The sequence below is a fragment of the Sceloporus occidentalis genome, unplaced genomic scaffold, assembly GCF_023333645.1.
Source record: "Sceloporus occidentalis isolate IW3139 unplaced genomic scaffold, rSceOcc1.0.p SCAF_27, whole genome shotgun sequence".
Taxonomy (NCBI): domain Eukaryota; kingdom Metazoa; phylum Chordata; class Lepidosauria; order Squamata; family Phrynosomatidae; genus Sceloporus; species Sceloporus occidentalis.
Window position 1 is genome coordinate 5,979,781 of NW_028317007.1, and position 22,463 is coordinate 6,002,243.

Below are 22,463 nucleotides of genomic sequence, written 5' to 3' on the forward strand. Positions count from 1 at the left end.
ACTTTACAGCAGTTATATTGTATATACAGTCCAAATCTTTTTCTAAAACAATAGTGGTTGTTCGCATTAGTGTGATATATAGACCCCCATGGACACACAGAGGAGCTCCACCATTTGGTATTTGAATACATTACTAAGATGTCAATGAAAGATGAGGTTATCATTATGGGGAACTTGAATCTCCCTAATGTTGACTGCAAAAAACAAACAGCAGTCTTTGGCAGTTGGTATAGGAGCCAAGAAGAAAGAAGATTGTGCTAGATTTAGCATTTGCAAATGGAAACTAGGAGTTCCTGAGATTATCAATCAGTGTGGTTTAACCCCTTAATGACAAAGCCTGTACATGTACGGGCTCAAAATGCATTGTTTTCAATGGGTTTAGGGACCGCCCATTGTCCTTAAGGGGTAAATATAAGGACAGAAGTTACATTGCACCACACTAAAATGGCAGATTGTTGTAAAATGGAAAGATTTGTATGTGAGTCTTTGATGGTGTGGATATCCTTAGATAGAGTCCAGGAGAAATGGAACCATTTAAGAAATGTTCTGCTAAAAGCAAAACATTGCAATAAACGTGTTAGTAAGACTAAAGGAAAAAGGAAATCACAGTGATACTCTATACATGTGGCAAATATATTGATGGAGAAGGTTGGTTTTAGGAACTAGAAATAAAAAGAAAATACTTGGTTCTTAACAACACGCCAGCTGCAAGTGAATGTCACTCCCCCTTTTTATTATAAATAAACTGAAAATGAGGAAGATGAGAGCAAATAAGAACCTAAGCTTAGAGAGTCAAAATGTATCATTTCATTTGCGGAAACAAACACAGTAGAAAATTGCCAGGTTAACAAAAAAGGTCGATAAACGTTTTTTTATAGGTAAAAAAAGAAAACATAAACAATGACTTAAGTACAGTATATGGGCCTTCCCAAAAAAACACACACAGATTGTTATGTTCAGTTATCAATTAAAACTTTCTACACTGAAGCCACTGGAGCCTTCCACTAGCCACAATCACTGACCAGACTAAAATTAAGGCCAGAGACACGTGTACAGTATAGAGGAAACATTGTTTACCTAACTGTGCCGCCTCTGTAGCTGCACCTATCCAATGGTCCTGTATTCTTTGGAAGAGAGATCCAATCAAAGCAAACCCTTGGGAAAAAATAATATCTAAATAATGCTGTTCCGTCCTCATGAATAAGCAACTACCTGAAAGCTACTACCATCCATGTCTGTCTTAGACTGCCTAACCCTAACTAGCAGAAAGTTATCCCCCACCTACAAATCCTTCAGTAGCACACCTGACTGAGTGCCTTTGTCTGTGCTGACTAGCGCATGTATATGAAAAGCTCAGAAAAAGCCCAGAACAAAAGAAACCCTAAAAAACTAAGTTCAGTCGTGGACACACAATTGGACATTAACATCCCTACTAGCCTCACCAGGAACCAAAAGGACACTGGGAAAAGCTTGTCCAGCAGCTGACCCCCTGCTGGTAACCCCTCATTGCTTGCCTCAATCGTTGTGCTGCATCTTCCAAAGAAAAAATAAGCAGACAAGTAATGAAAAGAACCTATATAGGAGCAGAGCAGGCAGGGGATCTGTTCATTTCACTATGACTGCTTAATGTGACACTGTTGCGCAGCATCTGAGCATTTTCAGAGATTCTTCTGTGTGAGACTTGGTGAGCCTCAGCCTCACATTTCTCGCATGTTGGACGAATTTTGTCAAATACGAAGACGGAGACGGAAGAATTTTGTCGAATCTGAAGTACATGTTCCGCCCGAAAACAAACACACAAAAACGACATGAACTTTCCGCCGGCACCCAAGTCTAATAATGGCATTTAACACAATTCTCAATGATGCTTATTGATTAAGTAGAACAAGTCTAGTAGGATATATTTCATCTATTGGCATATTGTTTCCCCTAGAGGTTTATTTGGGACCTTAGTTAAAAAGTGTTTGTTATTGACCCATTGATGTCAGCATTTCCAATATCACAACAGCTTGTTCTTTCACCAATTTCTTAAACTACATTTTTGTTATATAGTTTTTTTTATTGTATTGACACAAAATGCTGTTTTTATATGCTTTTTCTGTTCACGTCCCTTTTTTATATCATTTTCTCTTTATCCATTTTTTAATGGATTCTATTTTTTAATCCTTTGCATTATATACTCATGGCATATGCTATTTTTTTCCATTCCCTTTATTTTGTTATGTGTTCTTAAGTTGCAGCTATGTGGAAAAAGGCATAAACATTACTATGTTTTCTTATAACAAAATAATACCAGTTCTTTTCAGGTGCAATGTTGCTTTAATAAATATCACCGACCAATATTTTTTTTTCCTTCTTTTTGTAATGAAATGTAAGACTTTAATAGAACTCTGGAATACATCATAGTTCGCAACCAGAAGTTGGTGGATCCCCTGTGGTTTATTTCATTTGTTGGTTTTAGAAAACCACAGAAAAAAATCTGTGTCAGGGAACTACCAGTGTACATCTCATTTCTCGATCATACGTCAAATAGACAAAGATAATTTGTTTTGCCGGAAATAAGTTGATACAATTTCAGAGAATGTTATGGAGGCAGGAAGGGTGATGAACATATGCACAAGGACAGGGAAGTGGGAGATGTGGAGAGACATTGGAAGATTCAAACCTCTAAATATCCTATCCCAAATAATAACTCGGATAAAACTGTTTAAACTATTTAATAACACAATTTGTACATTTTCTAGCTGTGATCAAGAGTTTATGTCTTACAAGTAAAAGTTGATCGTTTATGGAATATTATTATTATTATTTATTGTTTTATATAGCGCCATCAAATTCAGTAGTGCTGGACAATAGGGTGCCTACGGCTGTTGCCAATAGATTCTGCATTATTTGCAGGGGTAAGATATGTCTTCTGGAGTTCTGGAGGGCCTTGCTCGCCAGGGCTTATAGCTTAATGATTTTGAAACAATAAACTCACTACATCTGGAATAAAGCTCACATGAGAGTTGAAACAAACCCCATATGTCTAGGCTACTTATGATACCCAAATCTTTTCTTGTTTGTTTCATACATTTTATAGCACACGTGCACTGATTTTGAAGGTCACAAATGTTACTCCTCTGTTTATAAGACATTATAGGTGTGTATACTAAAACTACACACTAAATGAGGAATTGATCTTGTAGAAGTTTGGTGCTCAGATCAATATATATAACTATAACTGGAATCCATCAGTCCTGATTTTCACAGGACAGTACAAATTTTGTGTCCCATCCCAGGTAGCTGCCCCACTCTCTATTTGTGGGTAGTGGGGATCATGGATGGGGAAATTGTCTGATCTCCCCTGAATGGCCCAGGAAGTTGTAAAATCAATAGAGGTCTGAGATGTTGCATCATAGACCTCCATTGCAGCTGGCCGCTTTGTGATAGTTTGAAGCTGACTCTGTCTACTTCAGGCAATAGCCTTGCCTCTCCATACACCTTCCTCTTGGCACACCTTCCAACCATGTCCAGTACTGTTAGAGTTATGTAATTTATTTTATTTAGTTTAGGCAGAATCCAATGTTTCTATTTAAAAGCAACTACAAATAAACCAATCCCGTTCCCGGGATCAAAAAATACCCTTATTATAACCCCACCCTAAAACATGACTTTTATTAATATGTTTATTAAAAGGTATAACCAAAAAAAAAAGATTTTTAAAAACACCAGTGTCACCAGTCCTACTATAAAAGGTATACGTCACAGTAACATAAGCTGTGTAACACTAATATTAGGTCGTACATACTGTTGATGGCTGCAGTCCTAACAACAGAAATAATTCAATTATGACCAGTGACAGAGGCTAATTAAAAACTCAGACAAGTAGCCCCCCTGACATGTTTCGCTCCTCAGAGCTTCATCAGAGGTCTGGGCTAATGGCTTCCAAAATGGAGACTGTTTGGCCTTATATCTCCTTTGTTAGTGACATCACGGATTCGGGGAGGGAACAATCATATCCAATGGATTATTATTATTAATGTGACTAATAAGAATTACAATGGATAGGAGATCTAGTAATAGGAGTGGTTCTGAGTGGAAAGGGACATCTATGATTGGTGAGAATAACTGTCAGTCAATTTCTTTGACTGCTCACCTTTGGGAATTGGAGAGAACCACTGCCCATCATGTATATGGAATTCTACTGGACTATGTGGGTGATGTCATGCTTAGTCACCTTTAAAGCAATTGGCTGGATCTGGCAACACATCTAATACATCGGTAACCATTGGATATGATTGTTCCCTCCCCGAATCCGTGATGTCACTAACAAAGGAGATATAAGGCCAAACAGTCTCCATTTTGGAAGCCATTAGCCCAGACCTCTGATGAAGCTCTGAGGAGCAAAACATGTCAGGGGGGCTACTTGTCTGAGTTTTTAATTAGCCTCTGTCACTGGTCATAATTGAATTATTTCTGTTGTTAGGACTGCAGCCATCAACAGTATGTACGACCTAATATTAGTGTTACACAGCTTATGTTACTGTGACGTATACCTTTTATAGTAGGACTGGTGACACTGGTGTTTTTAAAAATCTTTTTTTTTTGGTTATACCTTTTAATAAACATATTAATAAAAGTCATGTTTTAGGGTGGGGTTATAATAAGGGTATTTTTTGATCCCGGGAACGGGATTGGTTTATTTGTAGTTGTAACTTACCCTTGTCTCCGCTGGGGCATTATTTTGGAATTGTATTTACAAGCAAGGCTCAAATAATTGACCTCATGACCACATTTTGACATGTAGATACACTAGGATACCCAACAAGATCTCTAGTAACCATTGCACTTGTGTTTGTAGATGTAAATTTGTCAGGTGTCTCATTCATACTCAATTCATTAGTGCTTCTACTGAAAATATTTGTGAGATGTTATACTGCAGTTTCATAACTTAAAAAATAGATACATTTTGATGTGATCCAAGCTATTCAATCTGATTATATATTTTTTAGAGTGTAGATTACCATTAGTTACAAACATTTAACCTTTTTTTTTTATAAATGCTAGGGTTGGCACTAAACCGTCATGAAAAAGTGTATGCTGTCCAACAGCTTATCTCCAGTCAACTGTTTCCCCAAATGTGTTCTTAATTATAATCCTACATATTTCTCAGTGTGGCCCATGGAAAAATATGGCAGTAATTTGTTTGCAGCCGTCAATGTTCTTTGAATAGTGGACACACAGGCTTCAAACTGAAACAGATCATTAGGTCATACATTTTGTCAAATGTTGTACTCAAAAAAAAAAACAAAAAACAGACAAGTTGGGCTTAAACAGTTAAAACTAAAGTGTCATTAAGGTTAGTTTGATAGGAGCACTCATTCTATGTATGACATTGCAAGCCATCTGACTTCAGTGATCATGTATTTCCTCCTTTCCAATTGTTAGGAGCAGTTGCATACAATTATAAACATTTTGCAAGCTTTCCCCTATGAGTTGATTATGCACACGTCCTTGGTCTAATATATTCTCAGCTTTAATTTACTAGATCAACTGGGCATTTACTGTGCATAAATTGTTTTACACTTTAAAATAAGAATACCCTATAATGTAGTCTTGTGAAAACTATAATCACTACATTGATTTGTTCCGAGTGTGACAAAGTCTAATCACCAAACACATTAAATTGATTAATGAATAGTATCAAATAATACATAGTTATCACTTTTGAAGTTATGCTATTTTAAAAACAATAGCAGGTTAAACTATGTGCGATATAAGATATCAAGTAACACACATGTGATGTACAAATATTAAATTTAATAAAAACTTCATGTATTCAATCTCTATATACTAGGACATTATTATATCATACAAACGTACATAATAGGGCATCTTTTTCAATGTATTTAATGATGAAGACTAAGCATTTTTTTCATTAACTTTGATCATTTAGTGAGAAGCAACCCCATTGATGAATTCAATTCATAAAGCTGAGAAACATTTAAGATGTAATGTCATTTGTGTGTATAACTTAAAGGGGCTGCTCCAAGAAATTAACTGCATTTTCTATTATGTTAAGACAATAAACATTAGCGACACAATACACGATTAAACAATCATATTTGGCTTACATATTCAACAGTACTATTAGTGATGCTCTGTAATGCAGCATTTTGTTATAAAACTGTTGAATTCAGCAGAGTAGCTGGAAAAGCACCCTTAAGACCTTTGCATAAGGAACCTTAACCACAAATGAAACCTTTTATCACTGTTAATAGCATGGACCCCAGGGTCACATAGCAATTTAAGTGTTGCTTCATGATGTTCATTCAACCGTATAAAACAAAAGGTTTGAAATAAGTGACCAATCCATTACTGTAAAATTGAACTGTCAGGTATAGTTGCTAAAACATCAGTAGAGCATAATTGACCAAGAAATAAGTAGAACATGGGCTAGTGGGGGATTTACCAAAGAAGCAATGGCTCCAAGGATAAGGCTATGAAGGTAACAATATTTCCTTCATTTTAGCACCATATTCTCACTTCTGGGAGTAATTGGTTTCACCTTGGACACTGGACTACATCTTATTAATGTACTTTGAAAAAGAGTGAGGATATGAGTATAAACAAAAAGGTATCTGGAGGCTTAATAGGTAACCTGAAATGTATATTGACAATATAAAGAGTAAGAAGAAACATAAAAGGGTACCTGATAGGAAATATCCATTGTTATTTCCTAACAGCAGAGCAAGGAATCAGCAAACACCCAACAAATACTATTTAAACGCACCTAACTGAAGCATAAATATTGGGGATTCTGTTACACTATATGGTCATATATTGCTTAGCAACTACCAAAATCATGGTGAGTTCTATCTTATTCCAAAATGGCTAGATTGTTTATCATGAAGCTAAATCAGAAGTACTACATTACTTTTAACCCACTGAAACTCTCTGCAATTATAGACCTCTATGGCCACCATTAATGAGGGTCTGATGGTATGAGGGATGCTTAACCATGAAGTCTGGTCAAGACCTCAAAAGATACAAAATGGGAAGAAACTGGATATTCAAAACAATAGCATAGTTATAGAGCAGGGGCGTCCAAGTTTTTTCTGCAGTGGGCCACTTCATCAGAATTGTATCAGTGCGCGGGCCGCACTCATTTTTCACTGTGAGAAAATATGGCCTTTAATAAGATATGCAGATTAAAATAAATTAAATGACACAAAACCTTTACTTTTCCTCTCACTGATTTCTGGGCCTAGAAAGTTTTGTGACTACAAATGCAGGATTCTGTATAAGTAAAAATAAAATAGTTCTATTTATTTTAGGGATGCACTAAAATGAAAATTCTGGACCAAAACCGAAAATTCAGGGTTCACTTAGCCGAAACTGAAACTGACCCCCCACACACTTTTAATAAAAGTAAGTTAAACACCAAAATTGTACAAAAAATTATATATTATGATTGTTAACAGCAATCTCAGGCATACCCAGATTCCAGCATGTACTGGGTGGCTGGGCATTGTACCGGTATTTTTTGTCCAATTTTAGTGTGTAACCACGCTTTTATAAAAATTTGGACAATTGGACAAAAAAAAATCAACAATATGACTTGGCATGATAGGAGTCTGATTGCTAACAGCAAACACACTCTTTTTATACCCAGGCAACCAGTAAATGCTGGAACCTAGGCATGATGGGACTGTAATTGCTGTTAGCAGATTGCTGTTAGCTGTTAGCAATCACACTCCTATCATCCCAAGTCAGCCAGTACATGCTGGTACAGGGTGCCTGTGAGTGCAGATCCCATACTGCTGGCAGCATCAATACACAAAGGGGCAGCTAGCCAGGTTTCAGCATATACTGGCTGACTTGGCATGATAAGAGTGGGATTGTTAACAGCAATCACAGTCCCATCATGCCTAGGTTCCAGCACTTACACATCCATGCTATCACACACACAAATTCATTCATTCACAGATTCATTCCCTCAATCAGGCATACTCATTCAAACACACTCCCCCACCCCCTTACCTGCACTACAGCTCTCTCAATGGGGGGCGCGGCCTCCCTCGTTCTCCCCACAGAGGAGGCAGGACTGGAGCAGAGAATAGACCCTCCCACAAGTAAGCAGCAGGGCTCTTGTGATCCTGGCTGCAGATCTCACGTGGGCCGCACCTCGAGGTCCCGCGGGCCGCATGTTGGACGCCCCTGTTATAGAGGGACTGTTGCAGTCACAACCATTAGTATCAATATGTTGTTGAAAATATTTGCTTGCACTTTTTATTTGTTAACCAGTTAAATTCTTTTGGAGATATTTAATTTAAATGTTCATGTCATGGACGTTTGGTAGCAGGTTGTGGCAGAGCATTTTTGAATCAATTTTCTGTCTTTAAAGTTCTCTACCTTCTCCTCACCCAACAATTTTAAATGTACCAACAGGGCAGAAGGAACTTTGAAGAGGAATACTCATGTAAATCCTAAGACTCTACAGTATACAGCATTGTTTTTTATTGCTAAATTACATGGGTTTATTTACTGTATGCAAGTGTAAAACGTATGTGTATGAAATAGTGACAGACCTGCATTAAAATTTGAAGTGCGAAAAATTTATGACCAAAAATACAATATTGAGGAGGAGAAACTGTATATCTGAATAATACATTGTTTACTTTTACCAACAAAACCTTGTCAGTCTTATATCATAGAAACTTGATGAATAATAAAGTGAACACATATTTTAATACTATGTAAAACCTTTAGATTCTGAAACACCTGCAGTGACGTGTTCTGACACGTAGTTGTGTTTGCGGGGTGCACTTCTTAGGAGGTCCTTAATTGGAGGCAAAAGTGTCTGGGAGGATAATATCTTTGCATTTCATCTACTATATGTATTAGCTTTGTCACCATGGGAATTGTTGGTCACTCTGATTGGAAGTAAGTTCCAATCAGAATGCACATGATGCACTCTGATTGGTCCCTGTCATGCTCAGTGTTTGAATTCCCACAAGGACAAGTGTTTTCTGCTGCCTTCCCTGCTTTTCCCCTCCCCCTCCCTTTCCCCTCTGCTCTGATCCTACCCCTTCTAGCTCCCCTCTGATCTTCTCTGCACTCTCTGATCTGACTCATCCCCTTCCAGCTCTACTGTAATCCTCCCATCCCATTCCATACCTTAGGCTACTCAATCAAAATGGTGGAAATGGTTAATTATTTGTATTCACACGCAGAACTAGTGTATCTGTAGCTGTTGAGTCCTTTATTTCTACAGATCACCTCAGAAATAATTAATTGAATACATATAACAGAAAATTCAAAAATTCAAGAAACTAGAGTAGGTTATTATCATTTTTATTGCTATTAACCCCTTAACGTCCATTGCCGGGTCAGGCACGTCATGCAAAACGGTCACTTAACGACCTATGACGTGCCTGACACGTCATCAGACTTAAACAAGCTTAGAAAGTGATCAATGATCACTTTCTAAGCTTAAACGGTGTTGCTGTAATGCCTCGATGTCGAGGCATTCAGCAACACCGAGATCGGCATGATGGGCCATGTCTGGCCCCTCCCCGGGGCGTCAACAGCCGCCATACATTGTATGGCGGCGGACGCCCGTTTTAAAAGCGTTTAGGAGGCGATCAACGATCACCTCCTAAACTTCAATGGTGTCGCTGGAATGCCTCGATCAGGAGGCATCCAGCGACACCAAACACTTACCTCTTGATGGACTGTGACCGCTCCGGAGAGCGGTCACAGCCGCAGCTGCACGCAGTCTTCACCATCCGCAAGATGGCGGCGGTCCGGGAAAAAAAATAATAAAGTTGAAAAAGTTCGCTAGACGGTCTCCTGACCTTCTAGAGAACTCTGGCTCCACTTGCTGGTTGAATACAGGTACTGCATTCAACCATACAAGTCAATGGAGGCCAGCTTTCTAATCACTATGTGATTAGTAAAATATTAAAAAAAAAAAGAAAAAAAATTAAAAAAAAAAAAAAGAAAAAAAGAAAAAGCTTAAAAAAAACATGGTAACATTTAAAAATTATTATGCTTTAGAGGAACTATCCAGTTCCAGCAAAATGTAAAAAAAAAGTCCAAAAAGAGTAAAATAAATAAAATAAAAAAATAAAGTTTATTATTATGAGCAAGTGCTAAAATTAGCGCTGTATCTTCCCAAAAATCCTGACGTGGAAAAATTTAAATAAAAGCATTTCAAATACCCAAGGGGTGTCTAATTTAAAAAAATGAATGGTTTGATGGGGTAAATTGGAGTGGCCGGGCTCAAAGATAGGGCATAGGCACAGACTGACCGAAATGGGGAAAAAAAAAAGCGCACTTCCAAAATGTGGCATTTTAACCTCAAACACCAGACAAACCCATACATGTGGGGTATGAATGAACTCGGGAGATGTTCCTGAACACATATTAGGGTGTTGTTTGATAGTGACGTATACCTGGAGCTATAAATTTATACCCAAAGTACAATTGGTGTGAAAAAAAAATAAAAAAAAAACACTACCACAAAGTGTGGCAAAGGCTGGTGGTAGAATCTGATGCATGGAAAGGGTTAAATACTACCATTTTAAGTACCTTGGGGTGTCTAGTTTTCAAAAATATATGGTTTTATGAGGTAAATTGTAGTGGCCAGGCTCAAAGATAGGGCATAGGCACAGACTGACCAAAATAGGGGAAAAAAAGCGCACTTCCCAAATGTGGCCTTTTAACCCCAAACAGCAGTCAAACCCATGCATGGGTGGTATCACTGTACTCGAGAGATGTTATTGAACACATATTAGGGTGTTGTTTGATAGTGACGTATACCTGGAGCTATAAATGTATACCCAAAGTACAATTTGTGTAAAAAAAAATACCAAAAAAATACTAACACAAAGTGTGGCAAAGGCTGGTGGTAGAATCTTATGCATGGAAAGGGTTAAAATACTAGCATTTGAAATACCTTGGGGTGTCTAGTTTTCAAAAATATATGATTTGATGGGGTAAATTGCATTGGCCGGCTTCAAAGATACCCGAAATGGCACATGGGGGGAAGAATTACCAGATTTGGAAAAAATGGTTTTGAAATAGCAAAACCATACCTGTACTTAATGCTCCATAACGTGCAGAAAAAAGCAAAAAAACATAAAAACATTGGGTATTTCTAAACTCAGGACAAATAGTAGAATATATTTAGTAGGTTTTTTCATTAGCTTTTTTGGATGAGTAAAAGATTTTTGGGGTAAAAGTCAGAAAATGTGTTTTTTTTTTACATTTTTCATCATATTTTATTATTTTTTTTATGGGAAATTAGATAATATGATTAAAACAATGGTATCTGAAGAAAGCCCTTCTTGTCCTGAAAAAAACAACATATAATTTGTGTGGGTTCACTAAATGAGTGAAGAGAAAATTACATCTAAACACGAACACCGCAAAAGTATTAAAACAGCCTCGGTCCCAATGGTACAATAGGTAAAACACAGCCTGGTCCTTAAGGGGTTAATATACTGTTTGTGAAGATTATAAACAATAATATTAAGCAACATAAAATGTTTGAGCCATAATAACCTGCATAATGATGTACTGACATAATAAAATCATGTTGGCTAATTTCACCTGATCATAGTACATTCTGCAGAATCATCTACACATTCAATTTAGATAATCAAAATAAATACCACTTTGTTTCGTATTAATGAGGTTTGGCCATATCACTGGGAAAGCCATTGAAATTCCCATGTTCTGCCCATTGCTGACAACCTTACTAATCAGATCAAAAGAAAATAGGTGAGGCAGAAGAGTTTGCTTCTAGGGCCAAGTGAAAACTCTGGAAACAGCTTTCTCTGCAGGGATTGTTCTGGTGTAATCAAGCAAACACATTTTAAAAAAAGGTTTATTTGTAGCCGAGGAGCTGATAAATCAATGTGCTAGACGGTTCAGTCACCCCAAATTTTTCAATAGGTCTGAGAGTTTATTAACTCAAATTAAAGCTGTGCACGAATTAGATGTTTTGGAAGCCATTTTCTGCTCTAATCGCAGTTTTGTCAATATTATTCAACATTTGTTATTTTTTCACATTAATTATTGTTAATCTATTTAATTGGCATTAACTATTGTTTAGATAAGATGAATAGGTGGTGGGTAAGAACACAAGGATTTAAATAGTTGAACTCAATGAAGATACTGTGCTTTATAACTACAAAGCACATACATACAAAACGGAGTAATATGTAGACCTGTATGACAATGTAAGCTTCAAGTTGTCTCCTGTGTGAAAAAACAACCAAACTTTTATTTTTGCCAATATAGAAGTTATAAAAAAAAAAACAGATACTCTTAACAGTTTCACACTAAACCTAGGTTTTTTATGAAAAGGGCTAGATGAGGACAAGGAGCATAAGCAGAAGATGTAAGCAGAACATGCAAAACCTTTCCCTCCAGTATGTTGGCTCCTGAAGGCTGTGGTGGCCTCTGGCAATTCTGCTACTGCCCTAAATCCTGCTCCCCGTCTCTAATGTCGCCAGACATTTTTAGCATGGGCAAGAATAGCCATCAGTAACACTGAATAAGCATTGAACTAATGGAAATTTTGAAATGCTACTGAAATGGGCCAGCAGGATAATATCATGCATCTGAATCACTTTTTACCCATGTTGGTATGACGGTATGACATATGGAAGACCTAATAAGAAGGTTATAGATAATACTCCTACTAGTCCTACTAATCATCCTCCTCCTCCTCCTAATAATAATACACTAGCTGAGCATACTTGAAATTTCCATTAACAAGAGAGATATTCCCATACCTATTGTCTGGGAATAGAAACTAATTAAAGCCTTTGTTCTTTTATTGAAATGAGCGTGAGACTTCACCTGTTATTTTTTTAATGAGTGTTTCTTTCAGCGGTCTATTGGAATTAGAACCACCTGGCCTCAAGAATAAATAACCAGACCCTCGATTTCAATGTCTGTAAGATGTGATGACATAACAATTTAATAATGTCTAGCCCCTAACTTGTTTGGTTGCACCTCCCAACTCTAACACCTCAGGTAGGGGGATGAAATTAGTAGACTTGCTCTTGTACCTGGGACTTCCCAGTGCAGGCTACCAGGAGTTCTTCTGGGTAGCTTTGTGAAGCCTATAGTGGGTGAGGAATGAGGTTGGCCAGGAGCAGGCATGGAGTACATCTGGTCAAACACAATGCCCCTGCCTGGAGAAAGAAAAATATATGGATAACAGGGAAAGCAGAGCCTTACCAGAGACTCTGGGTCAATCTTTAACAGTTCTTAGTTATGTCCATAAACTGAAAAGACATTGGGTACATTTGTATATATCCTATAGGTTTATGGGGAGTCCCAAGCTTAGTTTGTTTATTTTTGAATGGGTGAGGATTCACTGCACTGACATGCCAGGTTGTCTGTGGTTGTCTTCTTATGGGTTTCCCTAATATGAAATGGGATTATGATATATTAACCTGCGTTTGTGCTTCTTGCATTCAAGTATTATCACTTACAAGGATAATGTTTATTTAAGATTTTTCTATTCTTTTAATCTAGCATTACCCGAGGAATTGTGCAAAAACTAACCCACTTGATGGTGCTGGCCACCCATTCAAGCAGAAGGTGATGCTTGCTGCACCAGGGCTATGTGAATACAGATATCTGATGCATGTGTCTGGTGTTACGGGTCAGCTGTCAAGTAAATAGCTCATCAGTTTCTCTCAGATTAAAATGTAGGAGCTACAAACCAAAAAAGTCCTGAAGGTAAGAGATGTCTATTTTTAAAGAATTATATCACATCATGTACTCTTGCTTATACTAGTGAGATGGCATTGATCTAGTGATTTTGAAAAGGTACAGCATACAATTTTAACAGATTCATCTAACGCCTAGTATTAGCCATCATCCCTGTTGTATGAAATGACAGGCAGCTGGTATGAAAAGCTGGCAGCCTGTGTCAGACATTTGGGAACTGACTTGACTGAAGAATACAGACATCCTAATTCTAATTTATTTGTGTAAGTAGTCAATGATATCTTATCACAGTGATGTTTTATTTTGAGTCCAGATAATAGTTAAGCCTTGTTTTATTTGACATCTGCTAGATTCATCAATACCAAAATTAAGCATTCAATGAGGTTGTTCCCAAGTAAAAGTAAATAATTATTATTATTATTAAACTTGACAAAACTAGAACTGACAGACTAAGATATAAATATAAAGAGAGCCCTGCTCAGAATCTTACAATCTAAGGAGGATGCAGTGTGGAGAAGAATAATGTATGCAGTGGATATAAAAACTCTGCACACCCCTGTTAAAATGCCAGGTTCTTGTGATGTTAAAGAATGAGACAAAGATAAATCATGTCAGAACTTTTTCCACCTTTAATGTGACCTATAACGTGAACAATTCAATTGCAAAACGAAAAAACAAAACATAATAACCTGGTTGCATAAGTGTGCACACCCTCTTATAACTGGGGCTGTGGCTGTGTTCAGAATTAACCAATCACATTCAAACTCATGTTAAATAGAAGTCATTACACACCTGCCATCATTTAAAGTGACTCTTATTAATCACAAATAAAGTTCAGCTGTTCTAGGATTTACCTGACATTTGCTTAGTTGCATCTCAGAGCAAAAGCCATGGAGAAGGGTACAAAAGAATTTCCAACGCATTAGGTATGCTGTGGTACACATCAAGTAGAGAAAATATGGCACAACACAGACATTACCAAGAACTGGACGTCCCTCCAAAATTGATAAAAAGACGAGTATAAAATTGGTCGGGGAGGCTTACAAGAGGCCTACTGCAACATTAAAAGAACTGCAGGAATTTCTGGCAAGTACTGGCTGTGTGCTACATGTGACAACAATCTCCCGTATTCTTCATATGAATGGGCTATGGGGTAGGGTGGCAAGACAGAAGCCTTTTCTTACAAAGAAAAACATCCGAGCCCGACTGAAGTTTGCAAAAACAAACATCAAGTCCCCCAAAAGCACGTGGGAAAATGTTTTATGGTCTGATGAAACCAAGGTTAAACTTTTTGGCCATAATTCCAAAAGGTAAATTTGGTGAAAAAACAACACTGCACATCACCCAAAGAACATCACACCCATGAAGCATGGTGGTGGCAGCATCATGCTTTGGGGCTGTTTTTCTTCAGCTAGAACATAATTTTTCCCTGAAGAAGGCCTTGTATGACCGAAGGGTTGGTAGGATAAATAAATATTTTCAACTATGTAACCTAAATTTGAGTGGTCCATGGTGTCTTGATTTGCTTTGCATTGTACGAATATAGAAATGAGGCCTCAAATACAAAGCTGAAATAAATATTGATAAAAAACATTTTAAAAGCAGAAATTTAATGGAGAACTATTTAAAAGCAATCAGAAACATGGTAAAATTAAGGAGTGTCTTAATAGTAAAGTCACCTAACGTGCTTTAGACATAAGTACCATGTCAAAAGCATTTAAAACTGAGATTTGCATATCCCATATGTGGCGTTGTTGGGTCCTATGCATAATGTGTTTTCTGCATCTTCCCGATTGTAGTTTTGCATAGGGGCATATAGATCCAGTGTGTTTTGTGGCATCTCTATGCATCCTTCTGGTGTCACAAACTCATCTTTCTTTCTCTCTCTTTCTTTCCTGATTGGGATACCTTTAGTGTCTGCACTTTCCCTAGTTGTCTCAAACCAAGGGTCCATGCTCAACATGATAGTCCTTACAACTATCAACCAGCATAATATTATAATGAGTTGCTGTTGTTCACATACGTCACATCTAGATGGCATATAATGGGTTAAAATAGCATTAAGCTTTTCCCATTGCAAGCCTGAGTATTTCACAACATATACAAGTTAATCAAATAACTACCATTTGTACTTTTCTGAAACATACAAGAATCACATTCCACGCCAGTTAAAATAATGCATACTGCCAAACATGCGAGGTGTCCAGTTTTTGATAGCTGTGTTGGGTGGGTGGAAGTGCGAAGGTGCAAGGTCTGAGGCAAAAAGGGGCATGACTGAACCCAGGAGGGTGCGGGGTCAGAGCTGTAACCACCTGTCTGCCTTACTAGAAGAGCCATCTTGCAGTGATGAGTTTGAGAGCATTGTTAAGGTCACCACATGGGTTCTAAAAAGCACAGATTTTACAGCTCCCTCGTCTAAGAAGGGCAGGGGATCCTCAACCAGCCCTTGATCCCCACTACCCTCATAAAGACAATGGGACAGCTACGGGTTATGGTAATGTACTACTGTCTTGGATTTGAGCTCATAAAAAATATAGAAAACATGGCTCTCCTCCCTAGGAATACTGGCCAAGAGGTCTCCCACACTCTCTCTCCAAAAGGAACTTTGGAGGGCATGTAGCCAGACTGTGTGAGGCAGACTGGCCATGGGGAACAGCCATAGTTGAAGGCTGGCAGGAAAGTAGCTTGAATTTACAGAGCTTAAGCAAGTTCCCCTAATTCAAAAGAATCCTACCAGAGTCCTGTCAATGAGCTGACATACGTATATAAAAGTATCCTAATACTGAGCAGTACTCAGGAAGTTAATATGATTTATAAGGATGCTTGGTGAAAAGTTGCTTGTTACTACAAAAAACTACATTTAAAAAAGTTAAGTGGGCATGTTTAGACAACTAGCTGTCTGTAGCCATATCAAATATATGTTCTTTAAAATACAATTAGGACAGTTTTAAAAATGATACATATTCTGAGCAGCAAATCATAATAGAACTATAGCAGTGTGATAAATATAAAAGAACGCTCAGTACCATGGTCTGACTCAACTCAGTGGCCCGTAGAAATAATAAACTCAAGTATTACTATAGTTTATAAAAATTTTTATTTATGTTTTGCATGACACAGATAAAATTCATGAACAAGGAAAGTCAAGCTGCCCTTTAGCCTTAGAACATTACACTAATGTAGATACGATATGTTTGTGGTATACCCATTTCTGAGACCGTATACATTTCTTTACCAGTAATGCTGGTAACATTCCTTTTTATAATCTCTAGGAAACCAGAAAAGCCAACACACATAGAGCCTTTCTGGAAAATACAATAATGCTTTTAACAAATTTATTCCTAAGTGTTTACTGGAACGTTGGCTTTTTGGATGCAACGGAATGTTTTAGGCATGAAGTGCCTGAATTTTAAAAAGTTATTCATACATTCAGCATCAAATAATGAGGATGTGATGGACTACAGTGGTCTGAGAAGAGGGGGGATTGTCTGCTCACTGTGTGTGACAATGCTTAAATTGTTTTCCACTGTCCATTCACTTTAACAATGTTCCATTTTGTACCTCATAAGCACTTAATTTATTCCAACTCTTTGCCCTGACCTGTAATCCCCTTCTCTTTACCCATCTGACCCATCTGTGTTTCATTTCCCATCAGCATCCAAAGAGCTAGGCCTAGGTCCTGTTTGGAAGCAATAGAGGGTGATTGGAACGGTTCCCTTTCCTGCACCACATCCTCTGCTGAATAAAATGACCATCAGATCAGAGAACAGAGACTTCTTTGTCCGCGGCTACCAAGATCTGGAAGCACTTTGAATCATTTGCACTCTATACCCACTCAAATGCATTAATGTGATCAACATTGGGTCTGTTGTGGGCATTTTATTTTCCTATCGAATAGCTTGCTAGTATTCCAGGCATGTACGTCCCTGAAAACAAGGCTGCCACTGGGCCCTGAATATTCATTTGGAAAATTACCAAAAGCAAGGGCTTAGCTTGGCACGCCTGGTGTTGATTCTTAATAAGTGACTTCCTACAGCTACGGGATAAGGCTTACAACTTCAATAAGCTATTTGAAAAATATTTTGTAGGTGCCTCACAACACATTATTTTCTGTCTGTGTGTCATTTCGTAAGGTATTGTGTGACAGTCTGTCAAAGGAAACAAACATATTTCTGTTTCTCCAGAGGTTTCCAGTGTCAAACTAGATTTTTTTTCTTGAGCAGAAAGAAAGAAATAACAAATTGTGCTGGTGTAATTTTCAGCTTATACAGGGCGACGATTAACCCCAGAGAAGCTAATTTAAAGCTAATCGATTATTTTTAAAAAAATGAAAAATGTTATAATTTTTAGTGAATTAATATGTAAAAATATTGCTTTCATTTGTAATAAATCTGTTAATAAAATAGGAATTCATCACCAAAGTGTGTGGAAACATAATTTATGTGTTATTAACATTAACCCCTTCCTACATACTGCATCCCCAGACTTAAACTATGCTTTTGTTTAACCCCATTAATTTTAAGGGATGCACAAATAACAAGCAGCACAAATAACTGTATGTGTGGGCACTCAGATGATTTATGTAGAAGAGTCATTGTAGACAGGATCTAATATGTGGTCCAATAACAAATTGGAAATTCAATAAGGCATTTTTCTCCTGTTATATAGTAGATATATTGCAATCAATACTATATAACTAGGCTTTTAATAGATGTACATTTACAGAGGCAAAGCTTCTTTAAAAATTAAAAATTGAGAGATCATGATATCCTGTATTATCCACTTAGAATTATTTATAATTTGCACTACTGTTTAAAAGTTTGGGGTCACATACACATTTCCTTGTTTAGTAAAATTACTATTTTAGCTGAAAAATGGCTGATTTTGAATAGAATATCTTCATAGGTGTACAGAGGCCCTTTATCAGCAACCATCACTCCTGTGTTCCAATGGCACGTTGTGTTCACTAATCCAAGTTTAAATTTAAAAGCCTAATTACCATATTTGCTCGATTATAAGACGACCCTGATTATAAGACGACCCAGCACGGTGGGGAACTCTGATCTCTGACAGCCGGGGAAGGTCTGCACGATGGACGCAGACAACCCCCGCTGCTAGCCACACCTCCTTCCTGCTGCAGCGGAAGTTGTCTACGCGAATCATGTAGACATCTACACGCTGCCCCAGCTACACACCGGGGACTCAGAAGTACCGGTAAGTGAGGCGGGGGGGGGGGGACAGGAGGATCCAGGTCCCCTGCAGCTGCGGGGGATCTGGATCTTAGTCGTCTCATAGTCAGACCTATTTGAGGTCTGATTATAAGACAACCCCGATTATAAGACGAGGGGTATTTTTCAGAGCATTTGCTCTGAAAAAACCTCGTCTTCTAATCGAGCAAATAAAGTAATCATTAGAAAACCCTTTTATAAGTAAGCTAGGTATTTCCTTGTTTTCCATGAAAACAGCTTAGTAACCCTAAACATTTTGAAGGGTAATGTATAATAATTTCTAATTTATGATGGTAGTGCATTAACACAATTTACACAGTGTCGGTAGTGGTAACAAACTTGGATTGCATGGTGTATTATCAAAGTTGCCAGCATTTCAAGAAAAAATTCAGGGACACTTTGCAGCACAGCTATCAATTACTACACCCAATGCCCCAAAGCTTCGCACACTCGGTGCAACCCATATAATTATTATAATTTACCTCTGCCTAGTTATTTTGTTGCAGGTTAGATCACAGAGTTCCCACCAACACTACCATACAGTCTTGATATGCGGTAGATACATTTGCAGCACAGCATCTATATCAGGCAGGTGAATTTGATCACTCTTAGATGGGTTGAGTATGAGTGGTGACGCTCTCAGTATAAGTGCAAGTATAGTAAGACCTTGTGCAGATGTGCTTCACCCAGAGAGCTGTGTCTACATCACAGAACAGACACTAGTTCGCAAAATTACAGAGCTGATACGGAGGGAAGTGGACAAAAAAAAGAAGACAGAAGAACGAGAAGAGGCAGAGAAGAAGCGGAGCAATCCATGCAAAGATTAACACACAAGTGACAGCTAGAGAAAGGCTGGAAACTTTCTGCACATAGGGCAAGTCCACCCAAATGACCTGTGTTTTTTTTATCACCCAAAAGGCCTTTTGCAAATAGATTGTTCAATGCTTACAATCCAGTGCTTGCAAATGTAGAGACAGGTTTGGGCTGTGAAAATAGAGCTAATCTTCTAGTAGACTTGATGGAACACCTATCAATTATTCATTGATTTCCCGTCTTCTTATCACAAATTTGCTTAAACCTCAACTGGAAACATACTGTAACTATGGAATACAGACCTCTTTGAAACGTCTCTTTGTACACAAAAAGTCACCTTACAACGCGGAAACTGTGAAACCTGATTGCAGAAGATATAAATATGAAGTGGAGGGCCAGACTCAAAGGCAATGTGCAAATAATTTGTCAGTGGAAATAATCAGTTGTATAAAACAATAAAGCACTGATTAGACATCCCGAAGCATTATTTTAAGTTGGTATTTGAATAGGCAAAAAAAGTTTTGTGTGCAAAAAAAGGCATCTTGATACTGCTAGAGATTGATGGGAGGGCTGTGGCGTTCATGCCATGCCATGGGTAGATTCATGCCATGGCATTAGTTGAACTCCCACATATTTTAAGGGAAAGGATTCCAGTGATACCTTAGGGACTAGGAATTCTAGAGCCTGATGATTAATGCAATGACCTTGTGGCCCAACAATCAGATCTGATTTCTGTCCTCCAGATATGATCATATTAAAACAGCAAAACATTTATTGTTCCATGCATGTTGGAGAGCAATTATTTAACTCTCTAGTAAAATATGAAACTGCTAATGTATTATTGTCTATTCCATATATAATGGGTTAAAGAATTTTACTAAAGAGACTTAACATACAAATTTTTCATAATCCTTTATAGTTAATATTTGACCCTACACTGCAAATTAAGCAATGTTTAATTTGCTAAAAACCTCAATATCCTTTTTATGAGGTTTAACATAAGCACTTTATTAAGCATGCCAGTTGTAATTACGAGTATTAAGGTAAGCACACAATGATGGCATTCAGGGTTTTTTTTTCTGAATAAACAAATTTTTTTTTAAACACATGCAATATACACAGAGTATATCTAAATCGGACCGTTAAATGTCCCAGCTAGGAGCTATTGGAAAGAATAATGCACATTAAATTAAAGTACTTTCTAAGCACCTGAAAAATATATATTTTTTAAATGAATTACATCGAGGAAAAGCTGATTCTTTCCACTGATTGGTTACTTAAATCAGTGGGAGCGCTGTCGGTACATGCACACAGGTGGTCTTGTTAGGCCAAACAAATCGCCTGCATCCTAACTAGGATGGGGATGCGTGGTGGGCGAAAGGTCAAATGCTTGTTTGCAAGGGAAATTTTAAAGGAGTATGCCTTAAATGGCTGAAAGGTCGCTTTAATAGTTCATGATACAAATACTAATCTTTGTGGACATTTTAGTATCCATATCAGTTATGCTGTTTCCAGCTCTGATGTTTTTTCTCCGAAATGAGATTCCTGGAGATTTACTTTATTGGGAAGGGGTCAGATAAGTAGAATAGCCTTCTAGCAAAAGTGGTAGAAGCTAACACAGTAAGGGAATTTAAATATGCATGGAAGAGGCATTAAGATATGACCAACAACTGATTTACGGCATGTCTTCTTCATACACCCTAAGCAGTAAGGCACCCCACACTGGTTGACCTTATTATACTGCCAGATTTGCCTAAATGTTTTTAGCACAGGCCCCTAGATGAAAGGACAAAAAGTTCACATTTAACCTTTCAAGACCATGTAAGAAAAAATAATAATAATACGTTGATATTGCTAACAACTATTTTCCATTTTATATTATGAGCAGGAGAAACAAATATCTGGTTTCAAATGTTTTTGATCACTTTTAGCATGATCTCTGCATGTCTTTCTTTGTTTCTTAATTTGTGGTAAGTTTATCCTTTGGAGTGCTACTGATGCTATAATATGTTTCATTTCAAATGTTAATATAGTCAAATACATTGAGGGATTGGATGCTCTTGCGTTATTATGATTACGTTTTGTCCTACTTGGAATCATTGTAATATATGTATAGAAGGCAAATACATTTGTATGTAGAAATATCAATCTCTGGCAAAATGCACTCTAATAATTCAATTGAAAAGCAGTACTTGCTTTTTCTAGAAGCGCCTTTTTTATATGATCTAACTGGCTAATCTATCCAATAAAACGCATTGTGTAACTTACCACTGTGCTTGCTGGGAAGGAATAAATACTGGGTGTATGTCAATGCTTAGAGTACTGAATTCCAGGTAGTCAATTCATATTCACAGCAAATATGTGGAAATACCTTGTGGAAGTTTCCTTAAGTATATGTTTCCCATTTCTTAAAAGAAGACATGACAGGTAGATATGCTTCTCAGGGAAATTTTATTAAACAAATTGGAGCCAATTGACTAATATCTGTTTAAGTATGTTTATTATTTTTCTATTGTATCACCAACATTACATAGACTCAGAGAAAAGCCTTATCTTTTTTTCCCCCACTAGTTATTTTCAATCCAATACTATCAGCCATAAAAAAAAACAAGGGTGAGAAAATAGTTTTATTACTGCATACAAGAACAGAAAAATGTATATAAAGAAGCAGATGAGGTCACA